The following is a 7,953-nucleotide window of genomic DNA, read 5'->3' on the forward strand; positions in this document are numbered from 1 at the left end:
ATGGTACACATGCTTGTAGTGAGGTTGGAAGTGTTGGTGCTCAGGCTCTTCAGTGATGTGTGCCACAGAAAGCCTGGTTGCTTGGATGTGCGAAGCCAGGGACAGGTACGTCTGCATAAATTACTGGCAGCTGAGGGGAGGGTGAAATCCATGCCTCTCGTGATCCAAAGGGAAAATTCCACAGTGAAAGCACAGAAAACTGGGTTCGGAGAGTTTGGCACCACTGTTTAAAAGCTGCCAACCTCTTTAGGGCATGAAGAAATAACAGAATGGCTGGTGAATGTCCGCCTGTCTCCGTCTCTCCCTCCAGTAACTTGCAGAAAAAAACTTTCTGCGTGTATGTTGAGGCCAACTGAGAGCACTTCGTACAGATAAAACCAGTTTTGGCTCCTTTCTTTTTCTGCACCCTCCCCCCCCCACCGCTTTCCTGCCCCATGATTTCCTATACATTTGCTTCTAGCTGCTGAAAACTGGAGTCTGGGTGTTGGTTCAGAGCACACTGATGAGACGAAACTCTAGGCTGGAAATGAATAGTCTCTGAGCCAGGAATAGAAGGATCTTGGTTCTCTGTCGAAGCCTAAGAGGGCTTTTGTCTTCAGACAGAAATATTGGATGACAAATAGATTAGCGGGGACCCTGGGTGAGCCAAAGGCCTAAGGGTCAAAACAATTGGTTTATGGTTACCTTAATAATGTCAGATGCCTCAGACTTTTTAATTCTTTTCCTTTCTGCACCAAATAATCTTATTTATTTTGACTTGCTATTTTGTGAGACAGTGATCATTTCTCTAATCGCCTTTGCTGACCTCGCCTGGCCCATAGCTCTCCAGCTGAATAAACTGAGATGGAGCAATAAAAAAACAAATCTACACCACTAATTAGCTTCTGAAACATCAGTGTTTACCATTCACTGCATGAACTGACTATCAAACATTATACCACCATGGAAACAATCAACTACTGCATGTCGTGAATGTAAAATAGCACGAGGCACAAAATATAGTGCTGAATTGCACATGAATGAGAAGTTACTGGGAATGCTGCATGACCTTCATCAAGATTCAGCGTTTATGTCAGTGGGAAAGATAAGCCAAATTACTCATGAGCTGAAAGGGGGAGAAAAGACATGTGATCTTGGAGCAGTTAGAATTATGTTATTCTTGTGGGAAAAAGTCAGGATGATCACGTTAATATTACCATTTCTGTTACACTCTCACCGGAGGCAGAATTTTGGGAATGTGTCAAGCTTTGTGTGTGTTATCCAACTTATACCACACATTAATATGTTAAAAACAAAAAGAGTGACAATGAACTATAAAGGATTTTATAAAACAAAAACAAACTCCAAAACTGTTTTCAGTGACATAGTCCGAAGCTATGTTCTCTAGTGACACTCTCGGCTTGTCAGAGGATGTTGAGATTATTACTGCAGGAAATAATAGGAAATGTGGTTTTGAAGATACTGTTTATCAGTAGGAATGAGAATTCTGTTTTTGTGCATGGTCCACAGTCAGGTAGTGCTGCTGAGCAGGACTGGTGCAATAAATGCAGAATTTGTCTTGACACTGAAGGTGTGCCAGACTGGGCCTTGTTACTTTTCAGAAGCCCTGTGTGTCATCACTCCATGCATTTTCTTAAGAGATCCTCACAAAAGAAAGCAGGTAACCTCTTTTTACAAAAAAATATAATAGTTCCACTAATCCTCTAGTTCTACAGTACAATAGCGAAATGAAATACATGACTAATTTCAGTGAGGCAAGCCAAATGTGGCACAGACCAAATAAGCAGCAGACGTATTGGGTGTCTGATGTCTGAATCTTTATTGCTGAATAAAGTTGTTTAAAATGTGGACTGGTATTTTTTCCTGCAGCCATTTCAGTTTACCTGCAATGTACAGAGGTTAGTGGCTGTCCGCAAAAATGTTTTTAGAAAGCGTTGACACAACCAGAATGACCACATTTATGTCCACCTCATCGAAGTGCAGCTATCCGTCAGGGAGATGCCCGTGCCACCTCGGAACACTTAGGGACACAAGGGAATTCACTTACTAGAGTTATTATAAATGTTTGGTATACAGTGGGGCGCTGCTTACTGCTATGGCTGGAAAAGGAGATTCAGAGAGTTGTAGTTTTAAGAAGCTGAAGCCTTAAGTTGTACTGGGCTGAGCGGTTCAGTTCCCAGCATGTAATAAAACAGTGCTGAGGTCCTCAGGGTGCATCAGGCTTTCCTCCCGGCTGTTTCTGAGGGGGGTCCCAACCCAGGAAGGTGTTCTTTACCTGCTGAGGACGTGATTTCTCATATTGACAAAAATGGTACAGAATTCCCTTTTTGGGGTGCTCTTCTTTTGCTCAGTCCCTGGAAAGAGGCAAACACTACGCCGTCCAGCTGAACTGATTTTAGTCCTGTAAGCCACTTTTGCTGATCACTTTCAGTAACAGTTGCGAGGGTTTTTTGCTTTTCCCATGACTATTCTACAGCTGGCAACTCCAGTGGATTCTCACATTAAAATGCTGTGTTTTCTGTCTTGTCAGTTTTGTGATAGAAACAGTTGTCTAAATGAAGCTTATTTTTAACAAAGCTAATTTTTAATACTGTATTGAGGGTAAAGATTTTTCACTGCCTTAAAATTTAACTTCTACATTTCCCAGCTTGCATTAGATCAGTCGAACCAGCATGTGTTTATGCCTTTTCAGATATTAATTCATTCTGCTAATTAAATATACTTAATCCATACTTGAACCTTTATCCAGCAGCCCTTGCAACTTGAGACTTCCAGCTCCATCACAAGGTAACCCTGCCATCTACTGGGAAGTCTTCAGTAATGGTTTTTGGTCTGTAAAATTGGGGTGGGGATGTCTGCAGTTTTTACCTACCAAAAAGGCCACCTCTGTTCTAAAAAGGACAGGCTGGTTTCCCATTGTTCAGGGAAAACGTGCATCTGACATGCACGGATAATGAGTTACCTGTGAAGAGATCAAATATATAGTAGACAAGGGCTTTTCCTTTCCCTCTTGGACTGTCGACCTTTTCTCCATCAAAGGTTTTCAAATCTCTCATCCTCCCCTCTAGCAACGTTTTGGGTGGTGTCCCAGGACTGGGGAGGATGGCTGGGGAGTCTCCTGGCCTCCCAGTTCTCTGCGTGGTTGGAAAGGTTGGGACCTCGGTGGGCAGCCAGGAATGCACAGCGCCTTCAGCAGCTCAGAGATTTTGCGTGTGTGGGTCTGAGTTCCAGCTGAGTGTGCATCTGGACCCTGGGGATCACGAGGTGTTCATCTGGAGAGACAGAAGAAGCAAGCATCCGGACAGACCAGCTGTGGGATAGACCACTTGCGCTGGGGGAGCTGTGCATGCTTCTGTGATGCCGGTCTCCAACTTGCAGGTCATGCTGTGGAAGAGGCCTTGGGACTACCTGGTCCAATTTGAGGCTAGTTCATCCTCTTCTCTGTAGGTTACTTTGCAGCTGGTAGACTGCTGGCATCTGGCAATACTGGGTCTAGTAAAAGGTTAAGATTCTTCTTGGCTTTCTGGGCTCATGTTTTCCTTTCCCTGTGTATCCATGTAGCTGAGCAGTGCAAAGCTGTTCTTGTAACACAGTCAGACATACACTGCTATGTCTGTGCTTCTGGGAGCATCTTGCCTTGAAGACATCAGAGCCAATATCTCTACTGACCACAGACCCACTCTGTGTCATGCTGTTCCTACACCAACTGTTTGTGGGTGAGTTTTGCTTCAGTTATTCCACAAGACTGGTTTTCTGACTAGATTTAAGCCTATAACTTTGTATAAAAGTCAATCTAAAGAGCAAGAGGAATTATCTCCTGTGAAAGAGAGGGAGACAAAAGCCAACTCAAAAAAAGTAAAGCAAAACTTGTCCCAGAAAAGTGTTGAAGGAATTTATAAATCATCTGGCATTGGTTTGCAAGGGCTGGAACCTACGTCCCTGTTTAATCAATGGCCACGCAGAGATTCCCAGCTCAGTCTGTCTGTAGGGGGTCTGTACCCCTTAGCACAATGCAGGCAACTTCACCAGCTCAGATACGGCCGTATGTGTTGCACAGTGTTCAGGGCCAGCAAATTGACTCGACAGCAACTTTGGCTGTGCTTAGCAGGACATAGTACTCGATCGGACTCACCTCCAGACATCCTGGGCAGTGTCTCTGCGTGGGTCTCCCTGCAGAAGGAGCTAGGTTAGATGTGCCAGCGCCTGGCAGTGCAGATATGCCTAACTAGGGCTGGCTTAGCAATCGCGATAGCTTCCCATTAGCAAGCAGAAGTTTCTCCAGAACGATTTTTAAGTATAAACAGCTTTACAAATGAAGTATATTAAGCATCTGCTTCAGTTTTTTTTGTAAGACTAGATTAAAAATCAAGATACAATAGGTGAGTAATTTTATGGATTATCATGTAATGGCAGAGATATAATCAAAGTCTCATTAGTGCTCTCTTTCCTCCACATACTGTTTTTCAAAAGAGAAGATACTTCTTGGTAGGAGAAACTTCTGTTATGTAGGAAATGATGTAACTTTCTCTTTGCTAGCACAAAAGACCAAAATTGTTATCTACTCTCCATTAAAATTGTCATTTTGCAGCTCGCCTCCTCACAGAAACAGCTTGAATAGGGTTGGTATTACTTTCAGATGTCAAAAGAAAAAAGTAATTGGTACCAGAACATTGTCTGGATGTTAATAATATTTTCAGTTTTACCTTTGTTGAGAAAATAATTAATTTCCACCGTATATTAGAAGACAGGAGGCTTGGCACAATCATAGGCTTACTTAAATTTAAGCTCAAAACCATTTTAGGTTATTCAGTCTTACAAAGGATTGAGTCCTACAACATAATAGATGGCAGTTTTAGATGGCAAGGTTTTAAAGCCCCAGATACAGGATATCATTTATCTAGGACTGAAATGGGATGAACTGGAGAAGGCACTGGGTCAGGGATGGGGCTGGTGGGGTCCGCCTGTGGGCTTTGCAGCAGAATCTTTGCATTAGGCATAAACGGGTAGTTTTGCAGGGAGAGGGCACAGGAACTCCTTGAGCTGCTCATGACCAGAAGACAAAAAAGAAGGATTTTTTTAGTAATTGCCATCAAAATTGGTCCTAATGTTCTGTTTCAGCACTGAACTAGCACTGCTTGTGCTTAGGCTGAGAGAGGGGTGGGATGAGGTGGGACCAGGTACTATGAAGTTGCTGTGCCCCCCTGAGAATACCACATCACGTTCATGCGGTCAGCCAACTGAAGTGGGCTGGGTTCTCTTTATCCTTCAGCTGCCATACATCTCTGCATGTTGCATTGAAGCATTTATTGAACAAAAGCAGGACAATCTCAGTCATGGCTAGATGCTAAAGGGAACCAAAAATATTCTGATTGACTTCTCCTGTCACAGCATGGCAATGTATGGGACAGTAATAGGAAAAGTCTCTTCCACCTGCCTTGCATTTCACCTCCTGAAAGACAAGCTATTGTTCACCTTGTGCAGAATATAGGGTATTTTTTTTCCCCACATACCTCCTTTTTTTCTTCTGATAGTTTTTAAAAGCTCGTTAAAACTGTTTCTTCCTTTTCACAATCCATTTCACAGGGCTCTGATATTTATGCATTATAAAACTTTCCTTTTGTCTACAACACAGGTTGATTTTACTGCCTACTCTCATTATTCCCATTACATTAACAAGATGCCTACATTAACAAGACACTGTAGGAGAAATCCTAGCAGAGACTGGCAGATTGCCTAAGAGGGAGAAAGTGGTACCATCTACTAGAATAAATAAAATTGCAAGAAATTCCAAGACTCATAGACTGCCAAAATATTCGTTGTTGTAGAGTTAAATAGGGTAATTCTTGTCTGCAGAAAGCTACCTATGTACTTTTCAGAACAGACAGATGCACTAAACTTACTTTTCTGAAAACCAGGAAGAACAGAGCAGAGTATCCGTCTGCCCAGCCTCCCACTAGTAACCCTTCCTGCTCCAAAGGTGAGAATGGCTGCTGTGAATAAACTGAGCGTGGTCAGGAAACAATAACGCCAACTGGCAGAACAGATGGAGCGTATCTGGTGTTTCTTCTGTGTTCTGTAGGATTATATTATTTTATTTTCATTTGTGCCAAATACCCGTCGCCTTTAGCACTTGCACTGAGCAGTAGAGAATTGTTCCTCCACTCTGAAGAGCAGGATGGTGTCTGTTCTCCTGTACAGTGGAAATGCACTGGATGGGAGCAATGCAGTGGCACTACACCCCGAGATGCTCTGTCTCTCTCTCTTCATGCACTTCTAAGCCAGGAGTCATCTGAGATAAACCCAGCTGGTCTGAGCCATGTCCAGGTGCCTCACAGGTGCGGTGGGGCAGGCATATTCAAGCTATCCACATCAGGTGTTCGGTGGGAGATGTGGCTGAGCATTTCAAGCAAAAAGGAAATTAAAGATAATTGATTCCTCACAGCAACAGGAGCACACAGCTTGCTCTTCACCGCACATGAGCTGGTATGTAGGTAATTTCTCTTTGCCTGATATATATAGCCCGTGTATTGATGACAAGTAGTTGTTGAAAGTATTTGCAGCTCTGGAAAAATAAAGCACTTCCATGCCTGGTGTTCATTGTTCCATGAAAGACACGTAATTTTGCTGGCGGAGTTTATTTCTGGAGACCAGAAAACAGCTTAATCACTTTAGAAGGCTAATTTATGAAACTGCTGGAAAATATCACCGTCCATGGAGTAACTTAACACGTGTACAGTGTGGCTCATAAAATCAAACAGTACTTAAGCATAAAAAGTGAGAAAATTATTTGATAGTATATCTATTATTTAAAATAATTTAGATAGGAAATCAAGATGTATTAGAAAAAATGAGTACTCTTTCTTATTTTATTTGGAAAATATAAATTGGTGGTAAAATGAATTAGCTGTAATATCTATTGATTTTAAAGTCAATTGAGACTTTTAAAATGTAAAAATTAAACAGTTATTCGTTCAAATGTCATTCATTCTCACAAAGATAAAGCAAACTGTCAGTTCATCTGAATGGGGATTTCCTAGTATTTGTTTCTTTGGAAATAGTTTATGAAGACATTTTCAAGACTAAACTTTTCCTTTTGAAACAACATTATTATTATAAATTACCAAGATGTTAAGGAAAAGGGACTCTGTGCTGCAAAAGAGATTAAACTTTGGTGACATTTCTTTATTGAATGTAAGGCCAAGCACATCAGACTTGCTTAGGTTCCGTGTGGAGGTGTGCAGAGGTGCTGCTGGGTGGTTGCAGGCTGCTCTCATGGTTCTCCTCTCCCTCATGTGCTGTGCAAGGAGGACTGCAGATGCTCATATTTTACATGGGGAATACAGAATAGTAGTGTTATTTCACCTGTTAAAAACCTCAGGCAAACATTCCATCTTGCTCCCCTCCATGCCATTCCACTTAATGGCACTTTGAGCCTTCGTTCTCTCAAGTCACGATTGACTTGACTTGCTTGTTTAGGATGGCGTATAGCCTGATGTCTTACGCTTCAGAATTTATATTTTAATGCAGCAATGTGTCAGTGTCTGAAATGACCCTGCTCAGAAATGAACTGAATAATCAGCCTGAGGGGGCGGGGGAGAAATGGGGAGCACTTCTGCTTGCCTGGGATAGTCTCCAACATCTGGAATCAGCAAATACAACAACGGTGTCTCTGAAAGCTGTCTGGTGAGATGCAGAGATTGTATATGAACTAGAGATAGATGGTTCAGCTCTGGAGAAAAGCATATGGACGCAGTGGATTATATCAGGAAAACTGCACTGATTTGTCGTGTTGCATTTGCTCCCTTCCCTTGGGCAGATGGGTGATCTTGCTCTGCACCTTCTGAGCAATGGAGCTTGGCACTGGAGACACCCAGTGCAGACTCTTCCCTGCTCATCTCACATGCACCGTATGCCTTGCATCAAAACAGCTCAGAGAACTTTGCAATAATAATC

Source organism: Opisthocomus hoazin, chromosome 5 (genome assembly GCF_030867145.1).
Source record: "Opisthocomus hoazin isolate bOpiHoa1 chromosome 5, bOpiHoa1.hap1, whole genome shotgun sequence".
Lineage (NCBI taxonomy): Eukaryota > Metazoa > Chordata > Aves > Opisthocomiformes > Opisthocomidae > Opisthocomus > Opisthocomus hoazin.